Source organism: Triticum dicoccoides, chromosome 1B (genome assembly GCF_002162155.2).
Source record: "Triticum dicoccoides isolate Atlit2015 ecotype Zavitan chromosome 1B, WEW_v2.0, whole genome shotgun sequence".
Lineage (NCBI taxonomy): Eukaryota > Viridiplantae > Streptophyta > Magnoliopsida > Poales > Poaceae > Triticum > Triticum dicoccoides.
In genome coordinates, this window is record NC_041381.1 from 150802526 (window position 1) to 150812400 (window position 9875).

A 9875-nucleotide genomic window follows, 5' to 3' on the forward strand; every position below is an offset into this window, starting at 1 on the left:
CGTAGGAATATACAAGCCAATTTATATAATGAAAAATTCCCACTAGTATATGAAAGTGACAACATATGAGACTCACTATATGAAAAACATGGTGCTACTTTGAAGCACAATATATGAGACTCACTACATGAAGAACAAGGTGCTACTTTGAAGCACAAGTGTGGAAAAAGAGATAGTAACATTGCCCCTTTTTATTTATTTTCTTTCTTTTTTCTTTTTTCTTTTTTTCTTTTTTTCCTTTTTTCTTTTCTTTTTTTTCTTGTTTTTGCCTTTCTTTTTTTCTTCTATTTTTTCTTTTGGGGCAATACTCTAATAATGATGATCATCGCACTTTCATTGATTACAACATAAGAATTACAACTCGAAACTAGAACAAGATATGACTCCATATGAATGCCTCCAGCGGTGTACCGGGATGGTGCAATGAATAAAGAGTGACATTTATGAAAATATGCATGGTGGCTTTGCCACAAATACGATGTCAACTACATGATCATGCAATGGCAATATGACAAAAGTAATGTATGTCATGATGATGATGAACGGAACGGTGGAAAGTTGCATGACAATATATCTCGGAATGGCTATGGAAAATACCATAAATAGGTAGGCATGGTGGCTGTTTTGAGGAAGATATAAGGAGGTTTATGTGTGATAGAGCATATCATATCACGGGGTTTGGATGCACCGGCGAAGTTTGCACCAACTCTCAAGGTGAGAAAGGGCAATGCACGGTACTGAAGAGGCTAGCAATGATGGAAAGGTAAAAGTATGTATAATCCATGGACTCAACAATAGTCATAAGAACTCATATACTTATTGCAAAAATTTAGAAGTCATCAAAAATCAAGCACTATGCGCATGCTCCTAGAGGGATAGATTGGTAGGAAAAGACCATCGCTCGTCCCCGACCGCCACTCATAAGGATGCACAAGCCAGGTACACTTCATGTTTCAAATTTGTTACAAATTTAACCATACGTGCATGCTACGGGACTTGCTAACTTCAACACAAGCATTCTTTAAATTCATAATCACCCAACTAGCATGAATTTAATATTACTACCTCCATATCTCAAAACAATTATCAAGTATCAAATTTATCATAGCATCCAATTCACTTCCTATGATAGTTTTTATTATACCCAACTTGGATGCTCGTCATTCTAGGACCAATTTATAACCATAGAAAATACCATGCTGTTCTCAAAGACTCTAAAAATAATATAAGTGAAGCATGAGATATTAACAATTTCTTCAAAATTAAACCACCGACATGCTCTAAAAGATATAAGTGAAGCACTAGAGCAAAAACTATCAAGCTCAAAAGATATAAGTGAAGCACATAGAGTATTCTAATAAATTTCAATCAAGTAGGATTCTCGCAAAAGGTGTGGACAGCAAGGATGATTGTGTTAAGCTAAAAGCAAAGACTAATATAATACACGACGCTCCAAGCAAAACACATATCATGTGGCGAATAAAAATATAGCTTCAAGTAAAGTTACCAATGAACGAAGACGAAAGAGGGGATGCCTTCCCGGGGCATCCCCAAGCTTAGGCTTTTGGATATTCTTGAATATCTTGGGGTGCCACGGGAATCCCCAAACTTAGGCTTTTTCCACTCCTTATTCCATAGTCCATCAAATCTTTACCCAAAACTTGAAAACTTCACAACACAAAACTCAACAGGAAATCTCATAAGCTCCGTTAGTATAAGAAAACAAAACCACCACATAAGGTACTATAATGAACTCATTATTTATTTATATTGGTGTTAAACCTAGTGTATTCCAAGTTCTCTATGGTTCATAAACTATTTTACTAGCCATAGATGCATCAAAATAAGCAAACAACACACGAAAAATAGAATCTGTCAAAAACAGAACAGTCTGTAGCAATCTGTAACTAACGCAAACTTCTGGAACTTTAAAACTCCTACCAAAATATTAAGTCCTAAAAAATTTGTTTATTGAACATCAGCAAAAAGAATCAACGCAAAATCTCGTTTCTGTGATTTATTGAAGTTTTTCTCGTGAGCGCAAAGTTTCTGTTTTTCAGCAGAATCAAATCAACTATCATCATAGGTTATCCTATAGGTTTTACTTGGCACAAACACTAATTAAAACATGAAAACACATCTAAACAGAAAGTAGATGCAAAATTTATTGAATAACAGCAAGGAAAAATATTGGGTTGTCCCCAACAAGCGCTTTTCTTTAAAGCCTTTCTAGCTAGGCATTGAGATTTCAATGATGCTCACATGAAAGACAAGAATTGAAGCATAAAGAGAGCATCATAAAACACGTGATAAACATGTCTAAGTCTAACATACTTCCTATGCATAGGCATTTTATAAGCAAACAAATTTGCAAGGCAAGCAAAAACTAGCATATGCAAGGAAGAAGAAAGAGACGATAGCAATCTCAACATGACGAGAGGTAATTTGGTAAGATAAAAATTTCTACGACAATATTTTCCTCTCTCATAATAATTACATGTAGGATCATAGGAAAATTCAACAAAATAGCTATCACATAACATATTCTCAACACGGTCCACATGCATGCAAAGTTGACACTCTTCCAAGATAGTGGGATTAACATTAACTAAAGTCATGACCTCTCCAAACCCACTTTTATCAAAAATATCATAAGACTGAACATACTCCAAATATGTGGGATCTAAAGTTTACACTCTTCCAAACCCACTTTCATTAATATTGCAAACACTATTATCAATCTCATATTCATCATCGGGGTTAAATAAATTTTCAAGATCATAAGAAGAATCACCACAATCATGATCATTGCAACAAGTAGTAGACATAGCAAAACTAGCATCCCCAAGCTTAGGGTTTTGCATATTATTAGCACAATTTACATCAAGAGAATTTATAGTAAAATCATTGCAATCATGCTTTTTATTCAAGGAGTTATCGTGAATCTCTTCATAAATTTCTTCATCATAATTTCCAGATTCACGAATTTTGAGCAAAGCCTCATAAAGATAATCTAGTGCACAAAACTCACTAGAAATTGGTTCATCATAATTGGATCCCTTAAAACAATTAGCAAGCGGATGGGGATCCATAGATCTTAAGTTCTCTGTTTAGCAATAAATAAACAATATTCCAACCAAACGAGCAAACGAGCCAAGTAAGACATTAAAGCAAACGAAAAGATAAACGGAAGAAGGGCGAATAAAACGGCAAGGGTGAAGTGGGGGAGAGGAAAACGAGAGGCAAATGGCAAATAATGGAAATGAGAGGGAGATGAGTTTGTGATGGGTACTTGGTATGTCTTGACTTGAGCAAAGACCTTCCCAGCAACGGCGCTAGAAATCCTTCTTGCTACGTCTTGAGCTTATGTTGTTTTTCCTTGAAGAGGAAAGGGTGATGCAACACGGTAGCGTAAGAATTTCCCTCAGTTTTTGAGAACAAAGGTATCAATCCAGTAGGAGGCTCCTCACAAGTCCCACGAACCTACACAAACAAACAAAGAACTCGCAACCAACGCGATAAAGGGGTTGTCAATCCCTTCACGGCCACTTGCGAAAGTGAGATCTGATAGAGATAATATGATAAGATAAATATATTTTTGGTATTTTATAATATAGATGCAAAAAGTAAATATGCAAATAAAAGTAGATTGAAAGCTTATATGATAAAAGATAGACCCGGGGGATAGGTTTCACTGGTGGCTTCTCTCAAGATAGCATAAGTATTACGGTGGGTGAACAAATTACTGTCGAGCAATTGATAGAAAAGCGAATAATTATGAGACTATCTAGGCATGATCATGTATATAGGCATCACGTCCACAACAAGTAGACCGACTCCTGCCTGCATCTACTACTATTACTCCACACATTGACCGCTATCCAGCATGCATCTAGAGTATTAAGTTCATAAGAACAGAGTAACGCATTAATAAAGATGAAATGATGTAGAGGGATAAACCCATGCAATATGATATAAACCCCATCTTTTTATCCTCGATGGCAACAATACAATACGTGCCTTGCTGCCCCTGCTGTCACTGGGAAAGGACACCGCAAGAATGAACCCAAATCTAAGCACTTCTCCCATGGAAAGAAAGATCAATCTAGTAGGCCAAACCAAACCGATAATTCGAAGAGACTTGCAAAGATAACTCAATCATACATAAAAGAATTCAGAGAAGATTCAGATATTTCTCATAGATAAACTTGATCATAAAGCCACAATTCATCAGATCTCGACAAACACACCGCAAAAAGAGTTTACATCAAATAGATCTCCACAAGAGAGGGGAGAACATTGTATTGAGATCCACAAAGAGAGAAGAAGCCAACTAGCTAAAAACTATGGACCCGAAGGTCTGTGGTAAACTACTCACAACTCATCGGAAGGGCTATGGTGTTGATGTAGAAGCCCTCCATGGTCGATTCCCCCTCCGATAGAGCGCCGGCAGCGGCTCCAAGATGGGATCTCGCGGATACAGAAGGTTATGGTGGCGGAAATATTTCTTCGGTGGCTCTCCTGATGGTTTCGGGGTACATAGGTATATATAGGAGGAAGAAGTACGATGGTGGTCGCTCGAGGGGCCCAGGAGACAGGGGGCGCACCCAGGAGGGGTGGGCGCCCCCTCCTATCTCCTGGCCGCCTCGATTGCTTCTTGACTTGCACTCCAAGTTCTCCGGATCACGTTCGTTCCGAAAATCACGCTCCCGAAGGTTTCATTCCGTTTGGACTCCGTTTGATATTCCTTTTCTTAGAAATACTCAGATAGGCAAAAAAACAGCAATACAGGCTGGGCCTCCGGTTAGTAGGTTAGTCCCAAAAATGATATAAATGTGTAAAGTAAAGCCCATAAACATCCAAAACAGGTAATATAATAGCATGGAACAATCAAAAATTATAGATACGTTGGAGACGTATTAGGTAACATGGTGCACCCCTGCAGGGAAGCTATATATTCGAATACCGTGTCCACGGTAATGGACGTTCAGACTTATATCCTGATCTTATATAACTAAAAATGGACACTTGAGATATGTGATGGATATGTGGCTCCGACATTGCTTTGTCGCAGGGAGTCGAGGAAGGGTCTCTGGGCATTGTTGTTACAACATGCTTGTTAATTAAATTTCTATTCTTTACACTTCTACATGCTGCAAGATGCTTGGAGCTGCTTGAAGATGCTAGTCTTCGTTAGGCTAGGTCTTCCCCTCTATTCAGGCATTCTGCAGTTCAGTCCACAGATACAACCCTTCCATTTGATACCAATGCATACTTAGTATAGATCAGTGTTGGGGAACGTAGTAATTTCAAAAAAATTCCTACGCACACGCAAGATCATGGTGATGGCATAGCAACAAGAGGGGAGAGTGTTGTCCATGTACCCTCATAGACCGTAAGCGGAAGCGTTATGACAACGCGGTTGATGTAGTCGTACCTCTTCATGATTCGACCGATCCAAGCATCGAACGTACGGCACCTCCCTGTTCAGCACACGTTCAGCTCGATGATGTTCCCCGGGCTCCAATCCAGCAAAGCGTCGGGGATGAGTTTCGTCAGCACGACAGCGTGGTGACAATGATGATGTTCTACCGGCGCAGGGCTTCGCCTAAACTCCGCGACGATATGACCGAGGTGGAATATGGTGGAAGGGGGCACCGCACACGGCGAAGGAACGATCCGTAGATCAACTTGTGTGTCTATGGGGTGCCCCCCCTCCTCCGTATATAAAGGGGGAGAGGAGGAGGGGGCTGGCCAAGAGGGGAGGCGCGCCCTAGGGGGGGCAAACCTACTCCAAGTAGGTTTGGCCCCCCTTTCCTATTAGGAGTAGGAGAGGGAAGGAAGAGAGGGGAGGGAAGAAGGAAAGGGGGGCCGGCCCCCCTCCCAATTCGGATTGGGCTTGGGGGGCGCGCCCTCTCCTTTGCTCCTTCTTCCTCCCTTCCACTAAGGCCCAATAAGGCACATATACTTACCGGGGGGTTCCGGTAACCTCCCGGAACTCCGGTATAGTCCCAATCTCATCCGGAACCTTTCCGGTGTCCAAATATATCCGTCCAATATATCAATCTTTATGTCTCGACCATTTCGAGACTCCTCGTCATGTCCGTGATCACATCTGGTACTCCGAACAACCTTCGGTACATCAGAACTTATAAACTCATAATAAAACTGTCATCGTAACGTTAAGCGTGCGGACCCTACACTACTAGGAAAATGGCTATAGATGGGATTGACACTAATGGCGCACCAGAAAGATGGTGCACCATTAGTATATACTAATGGCGCACCACAATCTGATGCGCCATTAGAGTTTAAACAACTAATGGCGCACCATGCTACGGGTGCGCCATTAGTATCAATTTTTTTTTTAACTAGTGCGCCTGGCCAAACATACTAATGGCGCATCCCGGCAAAGTGCGCCATTAGTAGTTGTAACTACTAATGGCGCACTAGGCAGCAGGTGCGCCATTAGTATAGAATTTTTTTTTTTGAACGCCTATCCAAACATACTAATGGCGCATCCTGCCCAAGTGCGCCATTAGTAGTTGTAACTACTAATGGCGCACCAGGCAGTGGGTGCGCCATTAGTATAGGATTTTTTTTTTGAACTAGTGCGCCTATCCAAACATACTAATGGCGCATCCTGCCCAAGTGCGCCATTAGTAGTTGTAAGTACTAATGGCGCACCATGCAAGAGGTGCGCCATTAGTAAGTGGGCAGCAACAAGATATTTGGGACAGCCTCTCCTACCCACACACTCACTTTCTCCCCACTTCATTCTCTCCACCTCCTCCTTGTCTCGGGTGCCTCCTCTTTTTCACCTCATTTCCACCATAGATTCATTCAAATTAAGTGGTTAAATTACCTTGTTTTAATAGGTAAGTAAGGGGGGAAGCTATATTTAGGTTGTTCTCCTTACAACAATGTGCACATGCACTTTTTACGGCCTAGCTAGATCTATGTATGTTCGTGGTGTTGCATATGTTTGTGGTGTTGCATATGTGTTTGTGTTTGGAGGTGTACCGGTATTTGATATGCGATAGTTGCCAATACTTTGCCGGAATGTTGATTCATTTCCGTTTCGGCGAGAATTTTGGCATTAAGCATTCTTTTTGGTCCTATTTTTAGGGAAGGTCATGCCAAATTTTTGTTTGGTTCTAAAATATCGTTTTGCTCTACCCCGCAGGCGACCATGGTCCGCACGATGACCGAAGGCATCGTGAATAGGTTTTTGAGGTCCGCGAAGGCCGAGATGCTTCAAAAGAACGAGACGGAGATAAGATGTCCGTGTCGAAGATGCAAGCTGAAGAGCCTTATTGCGGACCCGGATTCCGGGCAGGTGCGGGACCACCTGCTGTTGCGTGGTTTCATGGATGGCTATCGGTGGCAAGGTGATGAAGATGACTACGAAGTCGTCCATGCGGGCCGGGCAAGAAATGAGGAAGGGCAGCAAGACAACCACCGCGGCTCGGGCGGGCGAGAAGACGAAGAATCCCCAGGAGATGATCACAACTGTGATGCTGTACACAGTCATCATGTAGAAGATGCAGGACATGATGATGAGGAAGATGCCGGAGCAGGCGACGGGCATGATCATGAAGATGATGATGCCGGCGGAGCAGACGACGCTGGACCATCGATGGGCTGGGTGCAGGACCCTCATATTCAAGAGCTGCTTCTCAAGCAGACGGATAACGCAAGAGCTGCCGCCCGAGAGAAAGCCAAGATGGATCAACTTGAGTTAGACGCGGTTACTCCATTGTATGAAGGATGCAGGCCCGAGGATACCCGCCTGAAAGTAACGCTCATGGCCCTGGAGATGAAGGTAAAACACAAAATGACCGACGCATGCTTCGACGAGAACATGTCATTCTGGCACGAACGTCTTCCCAAGGGGAACAAGTGCCCGACCAGTTTGGAGGAGGCGAAGAAAATCGTGTGTCCTCTGGATTTACCGCACGTGAAATACCATGTGTGCATGAACAATTGCATCATTTATCAGGACGAGCACGCGGAGTCCACAATATGTCCGGTGTGCGGTGTCACTCGATACAAGAAGAGGAAGAAAGCTCCTCGAAAAGTGGTGTGGTACTTTCCGATCACTCCTCGTCTGCAGCGGTATTTCGCGGATCCTAAGGTAGCAAAGCTCCTACGTTGGCACGCGGATAGGGAGGAGAAGAAGCGAGAAGATGACGCAAATGATCCGGAGATAGATAAAAAAGACAAGATGCTGAGTCACCCTAAGGATGCGAGCCAGTGGCAAGCATTGAACTTCGAATACCCAGAATTTGGGAACGATCCAAGGAACATCGTGCTGGGTGCGAGCACCGATGGAGTCAATCCGTTTGGCAGCCAGAGAAGCACACATAGCACCTGGCCTGTGTTTGTGTGGATGTACAACCTTCCCCCCTGGTTGTGCATGAAGAGGAAGTACATTCACATGAGTATGCTAATTGAAGGGCCGAAACAACCAGGGAACGGCATCAATCTGTATCTGGGGCTGCTGAAAGAGGAGCTTGACACGCTGTGGAAAACGCCAGCCAATACGTGGGACGCCGCAGAGAAAGAATATTTCCCTATGAGAGCCGCACTGCTCACGATGGTGCACGACTATCTCGGTTACGGATATCTTGCGGGGCAGGTAGTCCACGGATTTTCTGGATGCGTAAGGTGCATGGATGACACAACGTATCGCCAGCTAGATAGAGATCCCGGGTCTTCGAAAACCGTGTTCATGGGACATCGAAGGTGGCTTCGCGACGATGACCCGTGGAGGAAACGCAAGGATCTGTTCGATGGTGAAACCGAACCCCGAAAACGCCCGTGTACGAGGAGCGGCGAGGAAATAGACAAGCTGTTGAAAAATTGGAAAGACTGCCCACTGCCGGGAAAGAAGCAAAAGGCGCCAGAGCCGGGAAAGAAGCGAAAGGCGCCAGAGCCGCTGCTGAAGGTATGGAAAACGAGGTCTGTTTTCTGGGACTTGCCATACTGGAAGATCCACTGTGTGCCTCACAGCCTTGATGTCATGCATATCACGAAGAACGTGTGCGAGAGTCTGCTTGGTACCCTGCTCAACATGCCAGAGAGGACCAAAGATGGGCCGAAAGCAAGGGCAGACTTGAAATCAATGGGCATCAGGCAGGAGCTTCACGCTATATATGATGATGATGATGATGATGATGATGATGATGAGGCGAAGCAGGACACAGAAAGTCGTCGCAAAGGCAAAAAGGCCAAGAAGACCGGAAATGACTACCCTCCCGCGTGCTTCACTCTAAGTCAGGAGGAGATCGAGCAGTTTTTCACCTGCCTCCTAGGAGTAAAACTTCCTTACGGTTACGCGGGGAAGATAAGCAGATACCTAGACCCAGCGAAGCAGAAGTTCAGCTGGATGAAGTCTCACGACTGTCACGTGCTGATGACGCAGATACTTCCAGTTGCAATCCGTGGGATCATGGACGCGCACGTCCGTGAAACGCTATTTGGCCTATGCAACTTCTTCGACGTCATCTCTCGGAAGTCGATTGGCGTGAGGCAACTCAGAAGGCTACAGGAAGAGATCGTGGTGATACTATGCGAGCTTGAGATGTACTTCCCGCCCGCATTCTTCGACGTTATGGTGCATCTGCTGGTCCATATAGTGGAGGATATCATCCAACTCGGGCCGACGTTCCTGCACAGCATGATGCCGTTCGAAAGGATGAATGGTGTCATCAAAGGATACGTTCACAACATGTCACGTCCAGAAGGAAGCATAGCCAGGGGCTTTCTGACCGAAGAGTGCATCTCCTACTGCACGAATTATCTAGGCATCGAGAACCCCGTTGGTCTGCCCGTCAACAGGCACCTCGGCAGGCTCGCTGGATGGGGTCACC